Source organism: Anabrus simplex, chromosome 1 (assembly GCF_040414725.1).
Source record: "Anabrus simplex isolate iqAnaSimp1 chromosome 1, ASM4041472v1, whole genome shotgun sequence".
Taxonomy (NCBI): Eukaryota; Metazoa; Arthropoda; class Insecta; order Orthoptera; family Tettigoniidae; genus Anabrus; species Anabrus simplex.
In genome coordinates, this window is record NC_090265.1 from 1,337,222,714 (window position 1) to 1,337,230,974 (window position 8,261).

Below are 8,261 nucleotides of genomic sequence, written 5' to 3' on the forward strand. Positions count from 1 at the left end.
CCACCGATACAGTCCGACTCGTTGGCTGAACGGTCAGCGTACTGGCCTTCGGTTCAGAGGGTCCCGGGTTCGATTCCCGGCCGGGTCGGGGATTTTAACCTAAATTGGTTAATTCCAATGGCACGGGGGCTGGGTGTATATGTTGTCTTCATCATCATTTCATCCCCATCACGGCGCGCAGGTCGCCAACGGGAGTCAAATAGAAGGACCTGCACCTGGGGAGCAGAACCCGTCCTGGGATATCCCGCCACTAAAAGCCATACGACATTTCATTTACCATCGATACAGCATCCTAAACTATGTTTTGCGTTACCATTTTACACGGTGTATTACACGGCAACTAGAACATGTTTACAGTAAGGAACGGCGGCCAGTGCTTCAGACATACTGTGACCTCAAACACAGATGAATTTCCATACTTGTCCGGTTGGAGGTATTTGTAGTACCGATCAGTTTTAGAAGATCATTTATAAGGTAGGTGGTGTATTGACAGCACGTGCATTCAGACGTAGATAAACATGGTAAGAGTAACCATTTCTGCTACTTACCTCACTGGAATTGTGACATTGCTGCAGGAGGACGAGACAAGTGGCTGTCGCCGCTCGTTTTGAGTACGTCAGAATTACGTCTCTGGAGTTTGAGGAAATTACAAGGAGACACGATACTCACAGCTGTGAGATCGGAACCGTGCAGCCAGTCGTTAGACCGAGTTTTACCTGCTACATGAACTTGAAGAGCAAGGTTGCTTATTATGATGTTCATGTATGCAGCTACACAGTTGCTAAGCATTTCGGGTAGGCTAGGTATTCGGCGGCTGCCCAGCAAAGGAATAAACCGAACCTAATTAGATGTGTATGAAAAGTAACATTATTTAATATATATATATTTGCCTATTTTATGGACGTTGAAATCTTAATTTTCATTTCGTTTTGGCCGGTGTTATGTGCCAATTTCGCATGGGTGTTTTCAACTGCGTGGTCCGCAAAATAACTGTGGTTACAGTGTTTATTTCAAGTGAGTGAAAAAATTAGGGCAGAAAATCGTTGTATAATTGAAGACGTTTGAGAAAAACCTTTTGGCTCTCGATCATTTAGGGGAAAAAGTGGCATTATAACAGTGCTGGCGATGTCCGGCTCCATGGCTAAACGGTTAGCGTGCTGGCCTTTGGTCAGAGGGGTCCCGGCAGGGTCGGGAATTTTAACCACATTGGTTAATTTCTCTGGCACGGGGGTTGTATGTATATGTCGTATTCATTATCATTTCATCCTCATCTTGACGTGCAGGTCACCTACGGGTGTCAAATCGGATCACCTGCACCTAGCGAGCCGAACATGTCTAGGGACACTCCCGGAACTGAAAACCATGCACCATTTCATTTCTTTTTTTTTTTTTTTTGCTAGTGGTTTTACGTCGCACCAACACAGATAGGTATTATGGTGACGATGGGATACGAAAGGCCTAGGAGTGGGAAGGAAGCGGCCGTGGCCTTAATTAAGGTACATCCCCAGCATTTGCTGGTGTGAAAATTGGAAACCACGGAAAAACCATCTTCAGGGCTGCCGAAAGTGGGATTCGAACACACTATCTCCCGGATGCAAGCTCACAGTCGCGCGCGTCTCTAATCGCACGGCCAAATCGCGGCGATTCCAAAATTAACATTTCTTCATAAGGAAAAGAGTAGAGAATATTTAAATGTGAATCAATATGAGAAAACTTATTGTCTAGCTGGAAGTTGGCATTTTAATAAATTATTTTGCTGGCCATGCTTATTTTGTAATGAACACACTGTTTGGAACAAGGAAGGTTATGGTAATGCCATTGTCAAACACGAACAATCGAAAAGTCATTTACGTCCGTTTTTTCAGCTTACGTGCTTCGGAAGTGTTCTCATCGATGCCCAACTGGACCAACGAATGAAAGCTGATGTGATGCGTCACAATGAAATGATCAAGTAGAACAGAGAAATATTAAAGCGCCTAATCGACGCAAAATGCTCCTTAACCATGCCAGAATTGCCGTTCAGAGGACACGACGAAAGTGAAGTTCATTCAACAAAGGCAATTATGTAGAACTTTTAAATTTGTTCACCAGCTATGACGCTACTCTCAGAGAACATCTAGAGTCGCCTTCAGCAGTGTGGAAGGATTCATCGAAGAGGATTCAAAACGACTTGATTGCTGCTATCAGTAGCGTGTTGACGGAAACCATAAGGAATGAGATTTCCATGGCCATTTACATGTAGCAATTGTTTTAGATGAAACTTCCGAATTAGCAATAAAACACAACTGTCCACCACCCTCAGATATGTTCATCACCAGACAGCGCAGGTTCAAGAAACGTTTATTTCCTTCGTTTACGTGAGTGCAGATAGATCCGCTAATGGTTTACTTAATCATGTAATGTACACTGGCTGACAGAGCAAATGCAACACCAAGGAGGAGTGGTTCGAAAGGGATGAAAGTTGGGGAAAAAACAGAGTCGGCACGGAAGAATAATTGATGTTTATTTCAAACCGATATGCAGGTTACACAATGCGCACGGCATCGACTCAGTAGGATGTAGGACCACCGCGAGCGGCGATGCACGCAGAAACACGTCCAGGTACAGAGTCAATAACAGTGCGGATGGTGTCCTGAGGGATGGTTCTCCATTCTCTGTCAACCATTTGCCACAGTTGGTCGTCCGTACGAGGCTGGGGCAGAGTTTGCAAACGGCGTCCAATGAGATCCCACACGTGTTCGATTGGTGAGAGATCCGGAGAGTACGCTGGCCACGGAAGCATCTGTACACCTCGTAGAGCCTGTTGGGAGATGCGAGCAGTGTGTGGGCGGGCATCATCCTGCTGAAACAGAGCATTGGGCAGCCCCTGAAAGTACGGGAGTGCCACCGGCCGCAGCACATGCAGCACATGCTGCACGTAGCGGTGGGCATTTAACGTGCCTTGAATACGCACTAGAGGTGACGTGGAATCATACGCAATAGCGCCCCAAACCATGATGCCGCGTTGTCTAGCGGTAGGGCGCTCCACAGTTACTGCCGGATTTGACCTTTCTCCACGCCGACGCCACACTCGTCTGCGGTGACTATCACTGACAGAACAGAAGCGTGACTCATCGGAGAACACGACGTTCCGCCATTCCCTCATCCAAGTCGCTCTAGCCCGGCACCATGCCAGGCGTGCACGTCTATGCTGTGGAGTCAATGGTAGTCTTCTGAGCGGACGCCGGGAGTGCAGGCCTCCTTCAAACAATCGACGGGAAATTGTTCTGGTCGATATTGGAACAGCCAGGGTGTCTTGCACATGCTGAAGAATGGCGGTTGACGTGGCGTGCGGGGCTGCCACCGCTTGGCGGTGGATGCGCCGATCCTCGCGTGCTGACGTCACTCGGGCTACGCCTGGACCCCTCGCACGTGCCACATGTCCCTGCGCCAACCATCTTCGCCACAGGCGCTGCACCGTGGACACATCCCTATGGGTATCGGCTGCGATTTGACGAAGCGACCAACCTGCCCTTCTCAGCCCGATCACCATACCCCTCGTAAAGTCGTCTGTCTGCTGGAAATGCCTCCGTTGACGGCGGCCTGGCATTCTTAGCTATACACGTGTCCTGTGGCACACGACAACACGTTCTACAATGACTGTCGGCTGAGAAATCACGGTACGAAGTGGGCCATTCGCCAACGCCGTGTCCCATTTATCGTTCGCTACGTGCGCAGCACAGCGGCGCATTTCACATCATGAGCATACCTCAGTGACGTCAGTCTACCCTGCAATTGGCATAAAGTTCTGACCACTCCTTCTTGGTGTTGCATTTGCTCTGTCGGTCAGTGTACATAGTGACTTCCTATTATGCCCAGACATATGACGGTGCTGCAGTGATGGTTGGTGAACTAAATGGACTAAAAGGCAAAGTTCAAGAAACGTACACTGGAACTCTCTTTTTTTTTTTCGCTGTTTCAGTCGAGTTCTAAATCTACTCTTATCTCAGTCAGCTATAAGTATTAAGGAGTGCCGTATCTTTTTCCCAAACTCTCAATGGACTAAGTAGCTTCTTCTCTAAGTCTGCAAAACGTACTGATGCTTTTACTGACTATTCCAACAAGAACATTCCACGAAATGCACCAACAAGATGCAATTTCTCTTCCAGAGTTGTAAATGTTGTCAAAGAGAACCGTGAATTGCTGGTGGACTTCTTTCAAAGTAAAATAGATAACTCATAAGACTGGGAAAATGAAACTGTAGGCCTTGCACGTGGATATTCGTCTTTCCTTTCAAAGTTTGAGACCAAATTCCTTCTTTATGTTTTATCAAACATCTATTCATATACTGACATTCTACATAACATTCTTCAGACAAAGAATTTGTACATACTGCGTTGTGCAGAAAAGGTGAACGAAACAAAGTGTATTATTCAAAATGAAAGAGAGAGATTTGCATCGTCCGCCTCTGTGGTGTAGTGGTTAGTGTGATTAGCTGCCATCCCCGGAGGCCCGGGTTCGATTCCCGGCTCTGCCACGAAATTTGAAAAGTGGCATGAGGGCTGGAACGGGGTCCACTCAGCCTCGGGAGGTCAACTGAGTAGAGGTGGGTTCGATTCCCACCTCAGCCATCCTGGAAGTGGTTTTCCGTGGTTTCCCACTTCTCCTCCAGGCGAATGCCGGGATGGTACCTAACATAAGGCCACGGCCGCTTCCTTCCCTCTTCCTTGCCTATCCCTTCCAATCTTCCCATCCCTCCACAAGGCCCCTGTTCAGCATAGCAGGTGAGGCCGCCTGGGCGAGGTACTGGTCATTCTCCCCAGTTGTATCCCCGACCGAGAGTCTGAAGCTCCAGGACACTGCCCTTGAGGCGGTAGAGGTGGGATCCCTCGCTGTGTCCGAGGGAAAAGCCGACCCTGGAGGGTAAACAGATGATGATGATGATGATGATGATGATGATGAGATTTGAATCAGTGTGGAATGATGTTTGTAATGCTGTCAAATACGAAGAATTGCTACGAAAGAGAAAACGCCTGGACAGTGATATCGTAAAATATAGGAGAATATATTTTGAAATAATAGAAAGTGTTACAAATCACATTTCAGACAGGTTTGGAAACTTTCCTCAACTAGAATTTCTTTCATTACTTAATCCAACCGATTTGAAGTGTACAAATTAAATTTTCCTAATCGCTCTCTAGATGCGCTGAAAATGGAACAAATTCGATGTTTGATATTGTTCGACTCAAACAATGATCTGACAGACTTGTATTGCATGGGGGAGTTTTGTGACAAATGCCCTCAAGAATTGGCAACACATTTGAAATCAAAACAACTCCACACGGTATTTGCTGAACTGTATAAACTGGCATTACTTGCTTTGACCATGCCAAGCACATCTGCATCGGCCGAAAGGTCATTTTCCGCACTTAAACGGATCAAATCATTCCAAATGTGAACACAAGGACAACAAAGATTGAGCAGCATTTCACTGATGTCCATTGAGAAGAAAAAGTTGAGAGTAATCGAAAAAAGCCAACATTCCACAACGATTTCGTTGAGGCCTGTTCCAAACAAGAACACAGAATTGAGTTCTCCTTCAAGTAAAATAATTTGCTATCAAAATCGACATGGCACTGATTTGATATCAGAAGCCATAAATTATATTAAATTACCAATGTGTTCAAGATATTGTAAGGTACCGGTGAAGTATTACGTAAATTTATACTTAGCTTACTCTCTTGGCAAGTGGGAGAAAAACACAGCATTGCTAATTAAAAACAAACTAAACTAAAAATATTCAATTATTAAACAAAGAATGGAAAACTGTTCAGCACTTCGATATAATTTTTGTTGTTTTTATTTATTTTTCAACTGTGTTTACAGTTATTATTATTATTATTATTATTTGCTAGTTGCTTTACGTCGCACCGACACAGATAGGTCTTATGGCGACGATGGAACAGGGAAGGGCTAGGAGTGGCAAGGAAGCGGCCGTGGCCTTACTTAAGGTACAGCCCCAGCATTTAACTGGTGTGAAAATGGGAAACCACGGAAAACCATCTTCAGGGCTGCCGACAGTGGGGTTCGAACCTACTATCTCCAGAATACTGGATACTGGCCGCACTTAAGCGACTGCAGCTATCGAGCTCGATAGTTATTAATTTAATATCTATACACGTCTACTTCAGAGTGGACTATAACTTTATAAATATTGAAACCAGTAGTTAGGCAAGTGATGTCACGTAAAGAAATTACATAAATCTTACTTAAGCACGAAAGGTTCAGGGGACCAAAGGTTCATTATTGCATACAGTGCGAGGAGCGGGGGGTGTAAAATACTACAAATATGCTTAGGCAATAAATACTTCAACGGTCGCTAAGTATCATCGAAACATGAAGGCTCTGCACGCCACTGGCAGCTACACAGTTGCTGAGAGGAGACGAAATTACTGTTCTCTTGAATCTGTCAAGCAAAGTTATTGTAATGCATTTCTAATATATTTAAAAATTGCATGCCCCCTGTGGGGATCGAACCCACGACCTTTGAATTAGAAGTCCAACGCGCTTTCCACTGCGCCAAGAGGGCTCGCCTTTAGCTGATGTTTTTGTTTTTGATAGGGAAGATTTGAGTAGAAATGACAAGCGTAGAGTAGTATCTCAGTGGTGCAATTAATTACTGAAAAGAAGATTTTACTCTCGGAATTTAGTGATATGGTAGATCATAAACAACATATCGAAGTATAACTTGCAGGCAGCGTTTTCGCCAATTTTAAGAAATAAGACAATAAGAGCCTTCCGCCCCCAGTGGTAGGGGTGAAAAATTCTATACCAGTGGTAATCAAACTGTGGTAAAAGTACCACTAAGGGTAGTCCAAATTTACTAATACGGCATTACTATTTCTATAACCAAACTACGATTGCTTACACAATAGGACTTCGTATCCACATCTCAAACGCGCGGATAATTACAAATCATCCATTTATATAAAATAAGAGTTTTGTCTGTACATTGCTCAGAATTTGAAAAGTGGTATTTCTGTATCGGTCATGTCCACAGTATCAAGAAAATGCAATTTTTCATCATCATCATCATCATCATCATCATCTGTTTACCCTCCAGGTTCGGTTTTTCCCTCGGACTTAGCGAGGGATCCCACCTCTACCGCCTCAAGGGCAGTGTCCTGGAGCTTCAGACTCTTGGTCGGGGGATACAACTGGGGAGTATGACCAGTACCTCGCCCAGGCGGCCTCACCTGCTATGCTGAACAGGGGCCTTGTGGAGGGATGGGAAGATTGGAAGGGATAGGCAAGGAAAAGGGAAGGAAGCGGCCGTGGCCTTAAGTTAGGTACCATCCCGGCATTCGCCTGGAGGAGAAGTGGGAAACCACGGAAAACCACTTCCAGGATGGCTGAGGTGGGAATCGAACCCATCTCTACTCAGTTGACCTCCCGAGCCCTCGTACCACTTTTCAAATTTCGTGGCAGAGCCGGGAATCGAACCCGGGCCTCCGGGGGTGGCAGCTAATCACGCTAACCACTACACCACAGAGGCGGACAAATGCAATTTTTACTTTTCCGTAATGTCTGTCTGTCTGTCTGTCTGTATGTATGTATGTATGTATATATATACACGCATCACTAGAAAACGGCTGAAGAGAATTTAATAAAAATCGGTATACAAAGTCGGGGAATAAGTCGCTACAATCTAGGCCATAAATAATTTTATTCACCCTGAGTGAAATGGTAGTTTACGGGAAGGCCAAAAATTTAATTCTTACATATTCACGTTATTAATGGTCGAATCTCATTGAAAATTTGTATGCAAAGTCGGAGAATGAGCCACTAAAATCTACACTATACATAATTTTATTCATGCTCAGTGAAATGGCAGTTTGGGGAAGACCTAATATTTAACTCCCAAATATTTGTATTATTAGTGGTCGTATCGGTAAATACTACATAATGAAAGTTATATAGAATTAAATTTCCGATTAATTAAGTCTTATACATTTTTACCGTACCGGCTATGATAACACAGATATTCATGAATTTGCATTTTTGTTGCTAAGTCCGTATCAACTCCGAGCCACGAGAAAATGAGTCAAGAGAATTTAATGAAAATCGGTATATAGAGACGGGGAATAAGAAACTACAGTCTAAGCTATTAACAATTTATTCAAACTGGATAAAATATAGTTTAGGGGAAGGCGCCTAAAATTTAAGTTTTAAATACCTATGTTATTGATCCTATCGAAAAGTACTACATAACAAAAGTTACA

General features: G+C 44.4%; 1 non-coding gene across 1 annotated transcript; it reads right to left on the reverse strand.

The window, feature by feature from the left end:
- Positions 1–6,495: 6,495 nt before the first annotated feature.
- On the reverse strand, positions 6,496–6,568 carry TRNAR-UCU (transfer RNA arginine (anticodon UCU)). The gene has a single exon. It is a non-coding gene; the product is annotated as a tRNA-Arg (tRNA).
- Positions 6,569–8,261: the final 1,693 nt, after the last annotated feature.